At 41.3% G+C, this 19,271-nt stretch overlaps 1 long non-coding RNA gene across 1 annotated transcript in view; it reads right to left on the bottom strand.

The window, feature by feature from the left end:
- LOC308663919 overlaps positions 1-9,951 on the bottom strand; it is a 29,699-nt gene extending 19,748 nt beyond the window's left edge. Inside the window, exon 1 of the long non-coding RNA XR_014025543.1 lies at positions 9,869-9,951. This is a non-coding gene — a long non-coding RNA (uncharacterized lncRNA). The remainder of the gene's footprint in view (positions 1-9,868) is intronic.
- Positions 9,952-19,271: the final 9,320 nt, after the last annotated feature.

The raw sequence follows: 19,271 nt of genomic DNA, 5'->3' as shown, positions 1-19,271 counted from the left end.
ATGGTCTGAGCCACAGTCAGCTCCTGGTCTTGTTTTTACTGACTGTATAGAGCTTCTCCATCTTTGGCTGCAGAGCATATAGTCAATCTGATTTCTGTGTTGACCGTCTGGTGATGTCCATGTGTAGAGCCGTCTCTTGGGTTGTTGGAAAAGAGTGTTTGCTATGACCATCGTATTCTCTTGACAAAATTCTATCAGCCTGTGCCCTGCTTCATTTTGTACTCCAAGGCCAAACTTGCCTGTTATTCCGGTTATCTTTTGGCTTCCTACTTTAGCATTCCAATCCCCCATGATGATAAGGACATCATTTTTTGGTGTTAGTTCTATAAGGTGCTGTAGGGCTTCATAGAACCGGTCAATTTCATCCTCTTCAGCACTGGTGGTTGGGGCATAGACTTGGACTACTGTGATATTGAATGGTTTGCCTTGGATTCGAACTGAGATCATTCTGTCATTTTGAGGATTGTATCCCAGTATTGCTTTTCCTACTCTTTTATTGACTATGAAGGCTACTCCATTTCTTCTGAGGGATTCTTGCCCGCAGTAGTATACCTGATGGTCATCTGAATTAAATTCACCCATTCCTGTCCATTTTAGTTCGCTGATACCTAAGATGTCGATGTTCAGTCTTGTCATCTCTTGTTTGACCACGTCCAGCTTGCCTTGATTCATGGATCTTACATTCCAGGTTCCTATGGAGAAAAAATCTTTACAGCATCGGACTTTCCTTTCACCACCAGACATATCCACAGCTGAGCGTCCTTTCGGCTTTGGCCCAGTCGCTTCATTCTTTCTGGCGCTACTAGTACTAGCCCTCTGCTCTTCCCCAGTAGCATATTGGACACCTTCCGACCTGAGGGGCTCATCTTCCAGCGTCATATCGTTTTGCCTTTTGGTACTGTCCATAGGGTTTTCATGGCAAAGATACTGGAGTGGGTTGCCATTTCCTTCTCCAGTGGATCACGTTTTGTCAGAACTCTCTGCTATGACCTGTCCGTCTTGGGTGGCCCTGCACGGCATAGCTCATAGCTTCATTGAATTACGCAAGCCCCTTCGCCACGACAAGGCAGTAATCCATGAAGGGGATTGTTTACCTTAAAGAATCTTTATTTGAGTAGCATAACATAGGCACTAATATAATCAAAGCCAAAAATTGAATTCCCCTCCCCTGAGCACATACTATCAAAGCACAATTCCCTCCTCCAATTAACAGTCATAAATCACATTCCCCAATTAGTTTGAAGCACGGGATTCCTCTCCAGCTCTCCAGCCTGTCAATTCTTTATCATCTTTTATTTCAACAACCTTGGTTCTCATGCTAGGTTCAGTGTTACTATGTCTAGACTCATGCACATCCCCCCTCCCCAGCATCATCTAACTCTAAGAGTGAAAAGAAGAAAATGGCTACATCTCCATCTACATGTCCCCTGGGGGTGGAGTTGGGTCGTTGGTAGCGGGAAGGTCTGGTTGGTTTGACGTGTGTTCCGGTTGTCTCGGTCGGAGCTGGTCTACATGTCGTTGTAGATTGCCTTCTGACGTGGTGTGTATTTGGTAGGAGATGGGTCCAGTCTGTCGTAAGACGACCCCTTGGACCCATTTGTTGTTGTTGGAAGTGTAAGATCTGGCCCATATTAGTTGGCCCGGTGTGAACGTGCTTGGTGGGGGGGGGTTGTTCTGGTTCCGGTATGTTGTTATCGGGGTGTAGTCTGTCTAGACATGTTATAATCCTCCTGCCCCACCTGAGTTCTGCTGGTGTTTTGCCGGTTGCGGTACACGGTGTAGTATGTTGGGCCATGAGGAATTGGCTAAGGCGACGGTGCCAGTCCCCCTTTCTGAACTTTTTTAAGGCTTCTTTGGTTGAGCGAACCATGATTTCAGCCATCCCGTTCGTCAATGGGTGGAACGGCGCTGATGTGACCAACCTAATAGAGTTCTTCATAGCGAACATCTGAAATTCACGAGAAGTGAATTGTGGTCCGTTATCTGAGACTATAACGTCTGGGAGGCCGTGGGTAGCAAAGACCCTTCTAAGGGCTTGTATGGTGGATCCTGAAGTGGTTTTCTTAAGGGGAAGTACTTCGAGCCATTTTGAATAGCTGTCAACGATTACTAAAAAACTCTGTCCCCGGATTGGTCCCGCAAAATCTAAATGGATGCGAGACCATGGGTTTCTGGTAGTTTCCCATTTGTGCACTGGGGCGTGGGGTGGTTCACCTCTTGTTGATTGGCAAGGGTAGCATCCCCCCATGTGGGTCTCTATGTCCTTATCTATCCCAGGCCACCATACATAGCTCCTCGCTAGGGCTTTCATTTTAACTATGCCTGGATGTCCTTCATGGAGGGTGTCTAGGGTTTGTGGTATGTTTTTGTTAGGTATTACTACCCTGTTCCCCCATAAGAGGCATCCCAAATGGGATGACAATTCGTGTTGTCTGTTACAGAATGGTTTGAATTGTAGATCTGGGCATTTGGCTGGCCATCCCGTGGTTACCCATCTTAGGACCCTGCTTAGAATCTTATCCTTGGCTGCGTTTTTGGCTATGATTTTGGCGGAGAGGGGGCACTCTGGTAGTTCGGATATTGCTAGTATGTTCCCTGCGGGAGCTGGGTCTGTGTCATCCGTTTGAGAATGGGCAGTCTGCTAAGGCAATCTGCGTGTCCCAGTTCTCTTCCGGGTTTGTGTATTAGTCTGTATGAATACGCTGACAGAAAGGTGGACCAGCGCAAAATTCGTGGGGATAGAATTTGGGGGGTTGTTTTGTCCCAAGTGAAGATTCCCAAAAGGGGCTTGTGATCGGTGAAGATGGTGAAGGGTCTTCCATATAGATAGTCATGGAACATTTTTACACCTGCTACTATGGCTAGAGCCTCCCTGTCAATCTGCACGTAGTTCCTTTCTGCTTTGGATAGTGTGCAGGAATAAAAGGCTATTGGTCTTTGGATGCCGTCCTTATAAAGGTGGCTTAAAACTGCCCCGATTCCATAGGGGGAGGCATTGCAAGCAATGCACACCGGAATCTCTTCTCTAAAGAGCGTAACCGTCGAGCTGTTACAGATAATGCTTTTCAGTGATTGAAAACTGTTTTCATGGGTCCTGGTCCAAGACCAGGCAGTGCCCTTGTCTAATAGCCTGTGGAGAGGTTCCGCTATTGTAGCTTTGTGCGGCAGGAAGGCATGATAAAAATTTAGTAGTCCTAAAAAGGCTTGGAGTTCTTGTTTATTTTTTGGACTGGGGGCTGTTTGAATTGCTTCTAATTTTTCCCTAGTTGGATGGATGCCCTTGGCATCTATTTTGTAGCCCAGAAATTCTGTGGAAGTGACTCCAATGGAGCACTTTTCCCTTTTTAATTTGAGACCGGCTTTTCTGAGCCGGTCCAAAACAGCTGACAGTCTGTCAGCTAAGTTGGCTTCATTTTCTCCGGCGATGAGTACATCGTCGAAGTATGGGCAGACCCCGGGTATTCCCTTTAAGGTTTTCTCCATGATGCCTTGGAAGATCCCCGGGGCTGCCAAAATGCCAAACTGTAGCCTTTTTACTTTAAAAGCCCCGCGGTGTGTGACGATTGTTTGGGCTTCTGCGGTCTCATTGGTTACAGGCAATTGCAAGTACGCCTGCGTGAGGTCAAGTTTAGCGAAGATGGCGCCGGAGCGGATGGAAGCGAGGACATCTCTCACCGCTGGAACCGGGTAAGCGTGGGGACTTAGAGCTAAATTTAGGGTTGCTTTATAATCCGCACATAGTCTTATTTCCCCATTAGGCTTGACGGGGGTTACTATTGGGGTTTCCCAGCTTCCCCCGTCGGTAGGTTCGAGTACCCCTAGTTTCACGAGGCGTTCCAGTTCGTCCTCAATTTTTTTCTTGAGGGCGAATGGAACCCTCCTGGCCCTTATCCTAACGGGTTGGACGGTTGGGTTTAATTTTAAGGAGATGGGGGGGCCTGTGTATTTCCCTAGTGAGCCGTCGAAAACGTCTGCATACTTGTTGCAGACAGCTTCGAGGCTTGCGGCCTGTACTGAGTTTACCCCTGTGATGGCGATTCCTAGGGGGCTGAACCAGTTCAGCCCTATTAAATTGGTACGATTCCCTGGAGTTACTAGGACTTCTAGGGGTCCCTTAAACTTTTTGTATTCAACTGTAACCCTAGCCTTCCCTTTCAGTTGTATGGGGGTTTTCTGGTAGTCCGCTAGCTGGACGTGGGGTTTTTCTAAAGGGATTTCCCAATTACTATGTCGGCAGATTTCCTGGTACGTTTTGAACGAGATTAAGGAAACTGCTGACCCGGAGTCGACCTCCATGTCGCAGGTGACTCCTTGGATTTTAGTCTTAATTTTTACTTTTGGACTTAGACTGTGTACCTCGTCTACCGTTTCCACTAGACCCCCCAGCGTCCTTCCCCTGTTGTTTTGGGTGGTGTTCCTATCTGGGGGGTTGGCCTCCAGTTTGTGCAAGTTGTTTATTTATTTAAGTTGTTGCGGGGGCGGCTTCAACAGACAGGCTTGATGTGGCCGGTTTTACCACAATTGTGGCACTTTGCATTGCGGAACCGGCAGCTGCCCCTGGCATGGTTGCCCTCGCAGCTGGCGCAATTGGAGCGTTGGTCTCTTCGTGGTGGCAGGAGGTTTCTGGCTTTTTGGCGGTCTGTGGTGTCATTCCTTCGGTTTTGCCGCCTCTCCATCCGGCGTTGTAGTGCATCCCCATCGGTGAGGTCTACGGACTCATTGTCATCGCTGAAAGTCACTTCGTCTTGGTACACGGTTGCGTGGCTTTCAGGTGTGGTTGTGGCCACTTTCGTCCGGTGGTTGTCTTCGTAGGCCATTATTTCTCTGGTGAGTTTGGCTAGACTCATATCGGGCTTTGATACGAGTTTCTTCTGGAGGCGTTCGTCCCTCAAGCCTATCACCACTTGGTCCCGGATTCGGTCTTCCAAATCCGGGAAGCTGCAGCTGCAGGCGGCATGCCGGACCCCTGCGATGAAATCGTTCGCAGCTTCATCCGGCCGCTGCTTCCTTTGGGCGAATTGTACTCGCCAGTACAGCTCTGAGCAGGCCGGCATGTAGTGTTTGTTGAGCCGGTCGACTAGGTCAGCGTAGGAGACTTCGGTGATTGGCACGGGGCTGAACAGCCCAACGGCATCGTCGTAGACCGGGGGCCCGCTGATGTACAGGAGGGCGGCGGCCTTCGCTCTGTCGTCAGTAATTTTGCTGACAAGGAGGAAGCCCTCAACCTGCCCCAGGTGCGACTCCCATCTCTCCGGGTGGTGGGTGTCAAACTCCCTCACGCGCCCGAAATTGGCCATGCTGTCCGGGTCCTGGGTCTCGCTCCGATCGGGAAGTTAAAACTTCCAGTGACTGCTCTTGGCCGGGAATTCCTTCCTCGGCCGTGACTTCAACTCAGGGAGCGATTCCACCTTCGTCGCCAGTGAAGTGGCTGAAGGACCACGCTGGGACAACAGGCTGGCTAACAAGGTTTATTCGGGAGCGAAGGCAAGGAAGGGTACAACTTGTTCGGCTTTTATAGCCGGCTGCCGGCAGGCTGGGCCAATCAGGAGTTAGTCTTTCTGTGCCGCGTTCCGTCGTCCAATCGTAGGTGCCGCTACTGACAGCTCTCTCTCTCCTCGTGGCTGGCGGCTTCTCTGTGTTTTGACAGCCACGAGCTGTCAGTCGGCTGCGCCTGCGCTCTGGCGGGGAATTTTGACAGCTGTCAAAATTCCCACGTGTTCTCCTGTCAGATTGGGTTTACCTCATGGTTTAACGTGTTTAACAATAGTAATAAGTATTTACATATATATATACATATATTACAGTGGGTATGTACGTTTAGTCTGTTTTACATAATATTCAACAGGCTTCCATGAGCTGGCATCCTTCCAATACGCTCGATGCTTTGAGAAACAGCCACAATACCTATTAACTGGATGGTGTGATAATGCCATTCAAATTGCCCCATTGGCCCTCCAGATGATTTCAGGAACAAAGCTAGTCCTCATAGTGTCTAGCTAAAGAAATGCTTGATGCCATCTTCTGGTGGAAACCGGCAGCTATTATTTCTCATATAAAGACATTACTTTTTTCTCCATTCCTAATTTTGTTTCTGAAGAAATACTAAACGGTTTTATTATTTTTCTTATTTCTTTAAAGAATGAATATCTTTAAATTATGCAATTGTTTCCATATTGCCATTTGGTTAAACTGCTCTTCTTGTTAGTAATTTTTTTCCTAATCTACAACCAGGTTTTGCTCTCTTGTAACTACAATTTAGGGACACGGTGGCTCAGTGGGTTAAGACGCTGAGCTTGTCGATCAGAAGATCGGCAGTTTGGCGGATCAAATCCCGAGTGCCGCGTAACAGAGTGAGCGCCTGTTACTTGTCCCAGCTTCTGCCAACCTAGCAGTTCGAAAGCACGTAAAAATGCAAGTAGAAAAATAGGGACCACTACGGTGGGAAGGTAACAGCGTTCCGTGTGCAAGGGGTGAAGAGAAGGCAAGGGTTGACATGATAGCACTGTTCCAATATCTAAGGTGTTGCTATAAAGAAGAGGGAGCCAATCTGTTCTCCAAAGCACCTGAAGGCAGGACAAGAAGCAATGGATGGAAACTAACCAAAGAGAGAAGCAACCTAGAACTAAGGAGAAATTTCCTGATAGTTAGAACAATAGGGTTTCCTGCCTGTGCAGGGGGTTGGACTAGGTGACTTCCAAGATCCCTTCCATCATCAACATCATCATCATCATCATCATCATTATCTCCCCACATGCCATTGATCATCATTTTCTTATTTGTCTTCATATTTGTGAGATTTGGGACAGAAGAGCACCTGTCCAGCCTAGATGAGTTCAAATCACCAGGACCAGATGGATTACATCCCAAGGTTCTCAAGGAACTGGCAGATGTGATCTCAGAACCACTGAACTATATTTTTCAAAGATCCTGGAGCACTGGGGAACTACCAGAGGACTGGAAGACAGCTGATGTAGTCCCCATATTCAAAAAAGGGAAAAAAATAGATCCTGGAAACTACAGACCTATCAGCCTGACCTCAATACCTGGGAAGATTCTGGAAAAGATAATCAAACAACAAATCAGCAAATACCTTGATGCGAACAAAGTTATCACTAAAAGCCAACATGGGTTTGTCAAAAACAGATCATGCCAGACAAATCTTATTGCATTCTTTGATCAAATGACAAAACTAGTGGACCAGAGGAATGCTGTAGATATAATTTACTTGGACTTCAGTAAGGCATTTGATAAAGTAGATCACAACCTACTACTTGATAAGATAGAAAAATGTGGGTTAGATAGCATCACCACCAGATGGATTCGTAGCTGGCTGACAGGCCATACTCAGCGTGTGGTCCTCAATAGAACTGCATCTACATGGAAGGAAGTGTGTAGTGGGGTGCCCCAGGGCTCTGTTCTAGGCCCAGTGCTCTTCAAAATCTTCATCAATGATTTGGATGAAGGGATAGATGGGGAACTCATCAAATTTGCAGATGACACCAAGCTGTCAGGAATAGCCAATACTCCAGAAGATAGGCTTAAGATACAGGAAGATCTGGACAGACTCGAACACTGGGCACTATCTAACAAAATGAAATTCAATGGTGAAAAAGTAAGGTTCTACATTTAGGCAGGAAAAATCAAATGCACAAGTATAGTATAGGTGGTACCTTGCTCAATAGTAGTAACTGTGAGAGGGATCTCGAAGTCCTAGTGGACAATCACTTAAATATGAGCCAGCAGTGTGCTGCAGCTGCCAAAAAAGCCAACACAGTGCTAGGCTGCATTAACAGAGGGATAGAATCAAGATCACGTGAAGTACTAATACCACTTTACAATGCCTTGGTAAGGCCACACCTGGAATACTGCATCCAGTTTTGGTCACCACGATGTAAAAAAGATGTCGAGACTCTAGAAAGGGTACAGAGAAGAGCAACAAAAATGATTGGGGGACTGGAGGCTAAAACATATAGGGAACAGTTGCTGGAATTGGGTATGTGTAGTTTATTGAAGAGAAGGGTGAGGGGTGAGATGATAGCAGTGTTCCAATATCTCAGAGGCTGCCACAAAGAAGAGGGAGCCAAGCTATTCTCCAAAGCACCTGAAAGCATGACAAGAAGCAACGGATGGAAACTAGTCAAGGAGAGAAGCAACCTAGAACTAAGGAGAAACCTCCTGACAGTTAGAACAACTAACCAGTGGAACAACCTGCCTCCAGAAGTGGTGAATGCTCCAACACTGGAAGTTTTTAAGAGAGACTGGCCAGCCATTTGTCTGAAATGGTATAGGGTTTCCTGCCTGAGCAGGGGGTTGGACTAGATGACCTCCAAGGTCCCTTGGAACAACTACTTCTTCTTCTTCTTCTTCTTCTTCTTCTTCTTCTTCTTCTTCTTCTTCTTCTTCTTCTTCTTCTTCTTCTTCTTCTTCTTCTTCTTCTTCTTCTTCTTCTTCTTCTTCTTCTTATTATTATTATTATTATTATTATTATTATTATTATTATTATTATTATTATTATTATTATTATTATTATTATTATTATTATTAGACTGAGACTTATACTAAGAGGAATGATTCAAGTTTGCAATGAAATAATTCAAGTTTGCAATGTTCAGACCATGAAATTCTGTGTTCAAATGAAGCACAGCTCTAAGGAGAAATTTAATTCTCATAGAACCAGAACTTATAATTTTTTCTGGGCTGTTATATTTAGAAAATCTGAGCTTAAGAGGTAAATGTTTACTGTATCAAATGTGGGATTCAGAGACCAGTCATCGCAGGGTGTCCAAAATGTCTGCCTACACAGAGTTTATTACTTTTATACAGTTTTAACAAGCAGGAAAGAGCACACAGCAAGAGCATTGTGTATTGGTATTTTTCCTTGTCAATCTTTAAGAACATCCCAGCCAGGGTAGAGTCTCACATATCTTGATGGTTCCTGGCAGTCCTTGGCGGTCTAATTGGAGTGAGCTCATAGACATGCGGTAAACAAGATACTGAGGTAGGCAGTTTTCTGCACACGCATATCCTTGACCTCCGTCTCTACAATAAAATAATATGTGGATGGTGGAGACTGAAAATTCTAGGTTGAGAATTGTTGCAAACAGGTTCATCTTGAGAAGAAAAAAGTCATTTCATCTCCAGTTTTCATTCCACGCCAAAAAGCCGAGCCTGTTGTGCCACAGAAGCTTCACTTGTGTGGAAACCTTTTGTAACCCCCAACATTTGTGAGTCTCCTGCCTGTGGCCCTTCCTCCAGCATGGATGCCTGTGGTATACCACTAAGAATCAGCAATTTGCAACTGAGGGTTGCTTCGCAGTGTGTTTGGTTTTGTGGTGGAAAAACAGCTTGCTGCCTGGCCACCTGTTTTCTTGTGTTGGGATTGCAATGGAATGCTGTCTTGAAGCTTTGTAAAAATGTTCCCCATACAAAGGAAGGCTGGCCACTGCGCACAGCAATTCCCTCCTCAAGTCAAAGAGGAAATTCTCTCTCTCTCTCCCTCCCTCCCTCCCTCCCTCCCTCTCCCTCTCCTTCTCCCTCTCTCTCCAAATAATTGTCTCCCAGTCACTGATATGAAGAAGAGATTTAGAGTAAAACAGAATTCTTTTACAGTAATTTAGATACAAAGAGAAATAAAACAAATATTAACCTAAGAGAGAATCATTAGAAGGTGGCACCCACTTGGTTTGTGGCCAAGGTGTTGCTAATTGTACATAGATCATTTCACTCTCTTGACTTTTGATCTGACTGGGCAGCCCACAAAGACAGAGGTTTCCTCCCTCCCTCCCTCCCTCCCTTCCTCCCTCCCTCCCTCCCTCCCTTCCTTCCTTCCTTCCTTCCCTCCCTGCCTCTCTGCCTTCTTATTCCTTACCTGCAGAAATCAGAAGGAGCACAGAGAGACCAGCCAAGAAGAAATGAAGGATCTTCATAGTTGAGTCAGGAGGGACAACCCAGTTAGCTTTCCAAGGGACAGGATATTCTTCCAGTGTTTTCACAGGAAAGCTGCAGTCCCCAATTTATACCATTCTTAGGAAGTTGTGACACAGTGACAGATGAAGCAAAGTAGGATAGAAACCTATAGTCATTGTAAAATTCTTCCTCCAGTTTGCCAATCTAACGATTCTTTTTGAAGCAACAAAACAGTCATTCTAATTTAGTTAGATGTGTTACAATTCCTAAAAAATTTTGTTAGTGTGGACAACATTTTTGGTGGGGTAGAAATTGTGAATTGGAAAAAAATATATGTATAAAAATGCTAGGCTTTTTATGACCCATGTAAGAGCAAACAATCTTTTGATCACATAATAGATAACAATACACATTTAAATTAATAATCCAGTCACAATATAGATATGCACTAAGAAGATGAGGGCCTAAAATACAGATTTGTTTGCAAGAAGGTTTCTTCCCCTAAGCCTGAGCATCAGTGTTTTCCTGGGAAGCTGAACGTGTTCTGCAAATTGGTTCCAAGATCTAAGAGAATGTTTTTTTTGTGGGTTTTTTTTTTTGGGGGGGGGTCTCTTCAACTTTATCAGATGAAAAAAATTCAATAAACAAAAATGAAGAGGACTTAACTAGCAGATCTCCCCTCAAATGAACCAATGAACAAAAGTATATCACTAGATGTATAGAGCCTTGGTGGAGCAGTGGGCTAATGCCTCCTTAAGTAACACCAGCTGCCTGCAATTAGTGCAGGTTCGCATCCCACCAGGCTCAAGGTTGATTCAGCCTTCCATCCTTCCGAGGTAGGTAAAATGAGGACCCAGATTGTTAGGGGCAATAAGCTGACTTTGTAATAATGCCGCTGGGAGGGGGCTAATAAGCAGGCATATACATAGAATGAAGGCTATTGCTAAGCACATTGGTTTGTGCTTAAATTGTAAGCCGCACTGAGTCTTCGGAGAAGGGCGGGATATAAATGGGATTAAAATAAATAAATAAAAATAAAATAAATGTTCACAGAGAATATGAACTTTTACATGAAACATATTGAAAGCTGTGCCCTTTTCTTCAATATTTATTTGTTGCAAACTGCAAAAAGATCAAAAATACAAATAAACAGTGTTCTGCTGATGCCTCAATTTCTGTCCCAAAAATATTTTTATTAATTAATGTGGTATTTTTTTCCTATTCATTAAGTTTGATTTTTACTATTCTGATATCTGTATTCACTGCTCAGTAGTGAGCAATCAATAAGAGACATCCACTGATGATTGGTTGGGTCCCATAGGGAGAGTGAATAAGGATCAAATCCCAGAACAAGTACCTCATGGAAGAGTGAATGGGCAGAGAGGAAGGGCAAAACAAAAGTCGTTCTGGATTGATAGAGTTGATGAAAACCTTAAGAGGAGAGATGAACGAGGGAAGGTGTGACGTGGCATGTGGCTATGCTGTAATCAGTGATGTGTTCTTGGACCAGAAACATATAAACAGTGCTTCTTTTCCTGTCTTTAACTTCTTGGGCTTACTACTTTGGGCTTACTACTAGTCCTGGACTTACAACCAGAACTGAGCCCAAAATTTCTGTTGCTAAGTGAGTTTTGCCCTATTTTACCACTTTTCTTGCCACAGGTATTAAGTGAATCACTGCAGTTGATAAGTTAGTAACTGGGGTGTTAAGTGAATGTGGCTTCCCCCTTGATTTTGCTTGTCAGAAGGTCGCAAAAGGGGATCCCATGACCCCGGGACACAGCAAAAGTCATAAATATGAACCCTTTTGCCAAGCGTCTGAATTTTGATCACATGATCATGGGGATACTGCAAAGGTCGTAACTATGAAAAATGGTCATAAGTCACATTTTTCAGTGCTGTTGTAACTTTGAACAGTCACTAAATGAGTTGTTATAAGTCGAGGACTACCTGCACTTTCTTGCTATGCTTTGTGGGACCTTGCTTAGTCTCTGAAAGGGAATAGTGTGGTGAGTGAGTTTGTGGGTATGGGCTTTTGCATTGTTTTTAAATAATATCCACCAAACTTTCATCATCTGGTACCTTTCCAATATGCTGAACACCCAGGGCTTTCACGTGAAAGCTGCTGACCCTGATTTATAGCATTCTCCGGAGGTTTTGAGAGAGTGGCAGTTGAAGCAAAAGAGGATAGAAACCTATTGCTATTGGAAAGTCCCTCCTGCAAGTTGCCAATCTAACTGTTTTTGAAGCAACAAAATGGTCACAGAGGAAGTTATGTTCCAATTTATTTAGAACAGAACAGAACAGAACAGAACAGAACAGAACAGAACAGAACAGAACAGAATAGAATAGAATAGAATAGAATAGAACTGAAAGGGACCTTGGAGGTCTTCTAGTGCTATACCATCTCAGACAATGACTGTCTAGTCTCTTCTTAAAAATCTCCAGTGATATAGCACCCACGATTTCTGGAGGCAAGCTGTTCCACTGATTAATTGTCCTCACTGTTAGGAAGTTTCTCCTTAATTCCAGGTTACTTCTCTCTTTGATCAGTTTCCAACCATTGTTTCTTGTCCTGCCCTCTGGTGCTTTGGTGAATAATTTGACCCCCTCTTCTTTGTGGCAGTCCCTCAAACACTGGAATACTGCTATCATGTCTCCCCTATTTCTTCTTTTCTTTAGAGTAGCCAACCCCAAGTCCTGCAGCCGTTCTTCATATGTTTTAGTCTCCAGGCCTTTGATCATATTAGTTGCTCTTCTTTGAAATTTTTTTTCCAAACTTTCAATATCTTTTTTGTGATATGGTGACCAAAATTGGCTGCAGTATTCCCGGTGTGGTGTTACTAGGGTTTTATAAAGTGGTACCAATAATTCACGTGATCTTGATTCTGTGCCTCTGTTTATAGTATACAACCCAGGATTGTATTAGGTTTTTTGGTTGCTCCTGCACACTGCTGGCTCATAGTCAAGTGACCATCCGCTAGGACTCCAAGGTCCCTCTCACAGTTCCTTTTTTTGAGCCAGATCTCGCCCAATCTGTACTTGTACTTTCCTGCCTAAATATAAAACTTTGCTTTTCTCCACATTGAAACTCATTTTGTTGGATAGGGCTCATTGTTCAAGTTTGTCTAGATCTTTTTGGATCCTGAGTTTGTTTTCTGGGGTGTTGGCTACTACTGTCAGTTTGGTGTCATCTGCAGATTTGATGAGTTCCTCTTCATTTCCCTCATCTAAGTCATTTAATCATTTAGATGAGCTCCACTTCCCAAGATTTTTCTGTTTTGGATTACATTTTGGTGGGGCTGAGGTGATGAAATGGGAGAAATATCTGTATAACAATGCTAAGCTTTTTATTACCCATGTTAGATCAAACAATCTTTTGATCACATATTATTGTAAATAATAATACTTATTTAAATTAAAATATCCATTCACAATACACAGATGCACTTAGAAGATGAAGATCTAAAGTACACTTTAGATTTTAAATCTTTATTTATAAAGAGATTTCTTCACCTAAGCTCTTTGTATTTCAGTTTTTTCCCAAGGAAGCTGGAAGTACAGGGATTCTTGCCTTACAACCATTTGTTTAGTGGTGGTTCAAAGGTACAATGACATTGAAAAAAAGTGAATTATGATTGTTTTTCAGACTTACCGTACCACAATTGCACCATTCCCAAGATCATGTGATCAGAATTAAGGAGCTTGGCAATTGGCATGAATTTATGACAGTTGCACTGTTTTGGGGTCATGTGATCACCCTTTGTAACCTTCCCATCTGACTTCCAAAAAGCAAAGTCAATGAGGGAAAACAAATTTCCTTTATAACTGCATGATTCCTTTAACAACTGCGGTGATTAGCTTAACAACTGTAGCAAAAGGTCATAAAATGAGGCGCAACTCCCTTGCTTCATAAAATAAATTTTCAGCTCAATGGACTCAAAAGTCAAGGATTACCTGCATTCTGCAAAGTGGTTCCAAGGTCTAAAAGAAGATTTTTCTATGTTTGGCAGTTTCTTCAATCCCAAATAGTCAAATAAATCTGAATAACAACAAATGAAGAGGACCAGCTAATAGATCTTTCCTTTGATGAAACCACTGGACAAAAATACATCACTAGAAAATGTATAGATAAAGGTTCACAAAGAATATGGATATTTAAATGAAAGATATTGAAGGCTGCATGCTTTTCTTCAATTTTTGTTTGTGAATGTGGATTTAAATAGATAGGGCACCAGTCCAAAATAAAAGTAGTATAAATGTTCTGCCGACACCTCAAATTTGTGTGCAAAAATATTTTTATTAATTAATTAGCTATTTGATAACAATAACTCCTTACATGCAGAAACCAGACGTTAAATGAGTAAATATATTTGGACTTGCAGAAATATAAAAGCTTTTTGGATTAAAATTTGGTGGAACATTCAAAAGATTTTTAAGAGAAAGATAAAGTTTTCTCCACAATTGTTTTTATTGGGTATTGTTGTAGATTGTGATACTAAAGAAATTAATTTAATGTTGAACTTGATAACAGCAGCATGGTTACTGGTGGGACAATATTGGAAGAAGGATAGTTTGCCTTCTATAGAAGAATGGGTACTTAAGGTATCGAATCTTGCAGAAATGTCTAAGATTTCTGCTTATTTGAAGGATCATTCACAAGAAAGATATATTTCAGTTTGGAGGAGATGGATAGATTATATTCAGAATAAATATGGGACTAAAAAGTTCCATTTAGCTTATGAGTAGATTTTAGATTTTTATTAACTTTAGTATTAGTATTGATTATATTTTTGTTTAAGTTATTATTATTATGTTTTTAATAATTTGAATGTATCAATGTTAAAGGGGAGTTAAAGCACATTATGAATTTGGTTGATTTTATAATGGATAATTTTAGTTAGAATATGATTATTATATTTATGACCCTGTATTCAGCTCTGGGAAGGGGGGGTTGGGGTGGGGGGGTTTTGGGGATGTTTTGTAAAAAATTTTTTGTAAAACTCTAATAAAAAAATGAGCAAATATAAATATAAAGTTAAATTGTAAATAACAACTAAATGATTCATCACACAGAAACACACACAAATACAAACACACAAATGAAGATAGCTTGCTAGTAGATGTCTCCACAGATGAAACAAATAATATACATCACTAGAAGATGTGTAAGTAAAGGTTCACAGAGAATATGAACCTTTGAGTGAAAAATATTGAGGGCTGCATGTTTTTTCTTCAAATTTTATTTTATTGCAACCAGTCCAAAATAAAAAAAAATACAGTAGTGTGAATGTCCTGCTAATGCCTCAAATTTGTGTGCCAAAAATATTTTTATTAATTAATTAGCTATTTGTTCCGATTCCTTAGGTTTTATTTTTAGTATTTTGCTACCTGTACTCACTGCAAAGTGCTAAAGTACTTCAAACATTCTTCCTGAAGTGTTAGCAACTTTTTAAGTTTTAGTCATGTTATTGTTCTCTCTAGACACCCTGCAACTATTCTTTATTCATACAATCCCTCTTGCTGCATCCTGCTTGTTGATACTTTAATGCAGCCAACTATTTAATTTGCTGGTCTTATTGTAATAAAGATTTTCTGTCTCTAATAGAAGTATTTGGTGGAAAACATGACAGAATGAGTGTAAATTACAAATAGCAAAATTGATGAATTTCAATATCTTCATAGAATGTTGCCAAATGTCAAAATGGTTGAAGAAAAATCTGGTTGTTGAAATGCTGGGACAAAGGTCTAAGTATTAAGCAGCTTGTTCCAAGGAATTAACAATTATGAAATGAAAGAGGGATGACTGAATAACAATGTGCTTCTGGAAGAGAGAATTAGGTATACTAGGAGAAATTTAAACATGCTGAATTCAGGGAAACTGAAAAGCTTGAGAAGGCTGTATGGTAAAACAGGAAAGAAGAGAATCAAGAATGAATAGGTCTGATGAATGTGTGATTAATAAAAGATATCTACTGATGATTGGTTTGATCACATTGGCAAAATGTATGTATGTATGAATGAAATTCCAAAGCAACCACCTTATTGAAGAATGAAAGGGCAGAGAAGAAGGGGAAGAAAAAGATAGATCTAGTTGGAGGGAATTGATGAAAAGCTTAAAAGGAGAAAGAGGTAAGAATAAGGGTAAAAAACAAAAGGGTATTTGGAATGCGGGGAGTGGACATGGTGTACTCAGAAATGATTTATAGGGCCAGCAATGTATGGAATGTTTCCTTTCCTTTGTTTCATTTCTTGGGCTTACTACTTTTCTGTGCTTTGTGGGCCATTGATAAGTAAGTTTGGTAAGTAAGTTTGTGAGTATGTACTTTTGCATTGTTTCAGATAATATCCACCAGGCTTGCATGAGCTGGCACCCTTCCATTATGCTGGATACTTTGAGAAACAGCCATAGCACTTGATTAATTGGATGGTTTAATGATGCTGTTCAAATTGCCCTGTTTTATGTTTATATGTGTTTATGTGTGTGTTATGTATGTGTACACTTTTGAGAGCAGGCAACAGAATTTCATTTTTAATGTTGCCAGTGTGCCCACTGTGAAAAATGACAATAAAGGTGTCTTGTCTTGTCTTGTCCCATTGGCCCTCCAGATGATTTCAGGAACTTAAGCAACAGACCTGGTTTTCATAATGTCTATCTAAATAAATGTTTGATGCCATCTTCTGGTGGAAACCAACAACTTCTATTTCCTATGTAAATATCTATTTTTTTTCTTCCATTTCTAATTTTGTTTCTGAAAAAAATCCAGTTTTATTTTTCTTACCTCTTTAAAGAATGAATATATTTAAATTATGAAATTGTTTCTATATTACTGTTCAGTTGAACTTCTCTTTTTGTTAGGAAATTTTTCCTAATCTACAACCAACATTTTCCTCCTTTAACTGACATTTATTACTCAATGTCCTCCACTCCGAGGTAAGACAGAAGATGGCTTGATTTTCTTTTCTGTGTCACCCATTAAGTTCCTTGAAAAGACGACCTGCCTTTCCACATCTTTTCAAGGCTAAACATGCCCAGGTCCTTCCACCAGTTTTCATGCAACTTAGTTGATCATCCTGGTTGCCCTTCTTGAAACTGGTTCTGTTCTGTTGCAACCAGGGTTGTGCCTATAAATACATATTAGCAACGACCTTTCAGTTTGAATGCTGAAAATAGCAATAATGGTTTCTTTATTTTGGTTTTAAATGCAAGAACTCATAGAAATCTTTGCAAAGCAGACAGCCTTTAACTGTAGGCCAAGGCAGTTTGGAGACAGGGCAGTATTCTATACTGGTAGGGAAACAGTAGGAGTCAGGTTCTCAAACGTGAAACCTCAGATGTTTCTAAAGATGGTAAGTTGTAATTGTGAACTGAGGGATACAAGCAAATTAAAACAATAAGTTGAAAGTCAAACAAGAAAAACATTATGTTTATGACTTAATATAATTTTTAAGAGTAGCTTCAGATACTGTAAGGTTGAGGTCCAATCATTTATTTTCTAGTAAAATGATGACCAAATTTTCAAATTGGGTTGAGCAGAAAAACTATATCTAATGGGGAGCACTCTTTTTGTTTTTTCACCACACATTCTGCCTATTTCAATTGACCTCTTTGCTCAATCTCCAGAATTATAGCCATCGTTGAACCAGGCCAGGAATGTGGGCAGCACTTGGAAGTGCCTAACTAGGGAAAGCAAGCCAGAGACTGAAACTGAACTGTGAACAGAAAACCTGGTTTGATTCCTCTCCACATGGCCTGTGGAATATGAGAGTAAATCAGATTTTCTCTCCCAAAAACAGCCTTCCTGGTTTAACATAAGAGTTCCATAACTCTAGAAAATTTGGAAAACTATTCCATGATTCAGAATCAGGAGCTGATAGAAGATAAATTGGGTTCTACTGGTAGACCTTTACCTATTACCCCTGTGGTGGGATTCAGCCAGTTCACACCAGTTAATTTTTTGTTGCCCAGGCCCAGAATGGACTTCCGGAAATGACATCCACACACAGAACCAGTTGTTCACATATTTGAATCCCACCACTGTATTGCCCCCATTGATTTTCTAATCACAGGTTTCATGTTCTTTCATTCTATGTATATGTTTATACATACTATGCATGTTTTGTGAGATCTTTGTTAAATATCAAATGTATGCAAACACTTCCCCCAAAATAATGTAGTGTATTTGAATGTTAGTTTCCCTGACATATACATTTCTGCCACAACTCCAAAAAGTGTTTTGATCTTAATCACAGATCTAAAGGGAAGTTTAATTTTCATACAATTGGAACCATGCCTTATAAAATAATTTTGTCAGGCTAAGTTAAGAAAATCTGAGTTTAAGAGGCACACATTTATGGTATTAATTAACATGTGGAAGATGGAGGCTGAAAGTTCCAGGCTGAGAGTGGTTGAAAACATGTTTGCTTTAAGAGAAAAAATAAATCATTTTATCTCCAATTTCCATTTCAGGTTATTGGGGCCAAAAAGCTAAGCCTGTTGTGCCATAGAAGCTTCACTGTGTCTCCAATGTGTGTCTCCAATGTGTGACTGTTTCTTCATCATGGATACCTGTGGTCTGCCACTAGGAATCAGCACTTTGCAACTGAGGATTGCTTTGCACTGCAGTTAGTTTTGTGGTGGAAAAACAGTTTGCTGCCTGAACACCTGGTTTTTTCTGTTGGGATTGCCAGGGACTGCTCTCTTAAAGCATTGTAAAAATGTTCCCAGTGCAAACTAAAACAGACTGGCCACTGCACATAGTACAGTAAAAGAAGAAATGTCTGTATCTCTCAAAAAGAAGACAAATACTTTCCCACACAGTTCTCCCAGTCTCTGACATGAAGATAGGGAGAAACGGAATTCTTATGCAGTAATTTAGACAGAAAGAGAATTATAATAAATATCAACCTAGGAGACGATCATGAGGAGGTGACAGTTGGTTGGTGGTTAAGGTGCTGCTAGTGAATGACCATTTCAGTCTCTTTTTGATGTGATTTAGCAAGCCTAAAGCAGGCTATTCTTTATCAAACACTGCACAAGGCACCCAAGGTTTCTTTAGGAAAATAGAATATATGGAGACCTCATTCCAGAATAATCCTTTAGACAGGAGGAGGCAACACGTTAAAGACCCTGTCATCTACTGTGATGTCACAGTTTCTATCCTGACATGCCTTAGCCATTTTCTTTCCTTTTTTTATTGAAAAGTTTTACAAAATTTTTAATAATACCCCCCATCAACCCTCCCCCCCCGGACTTCCCAAAGCAGAATACAGGGTATTACATATAGCAATCTTATGCAAACATATGCTAAATATCTATTACAACATTAACAAACCTTCCACCCTTTAATTCCCTTATAACAAAA

This window comes from Vipera berus, assembly GCF_964194415.1.
Source record: "Vipera berus genome assembly, chromosome: 1".
Classification (NCBI taxonomy): Eukaryota; Metazoa; Chordata; class Lepidosauria; order Squamata; family Viperidae; genus Vipera; species Vipera berus.
Note: the sequence above shows the minus strand (reverse complement) of the source record. Positions and strands in the feature narration are given on the sequence as shown.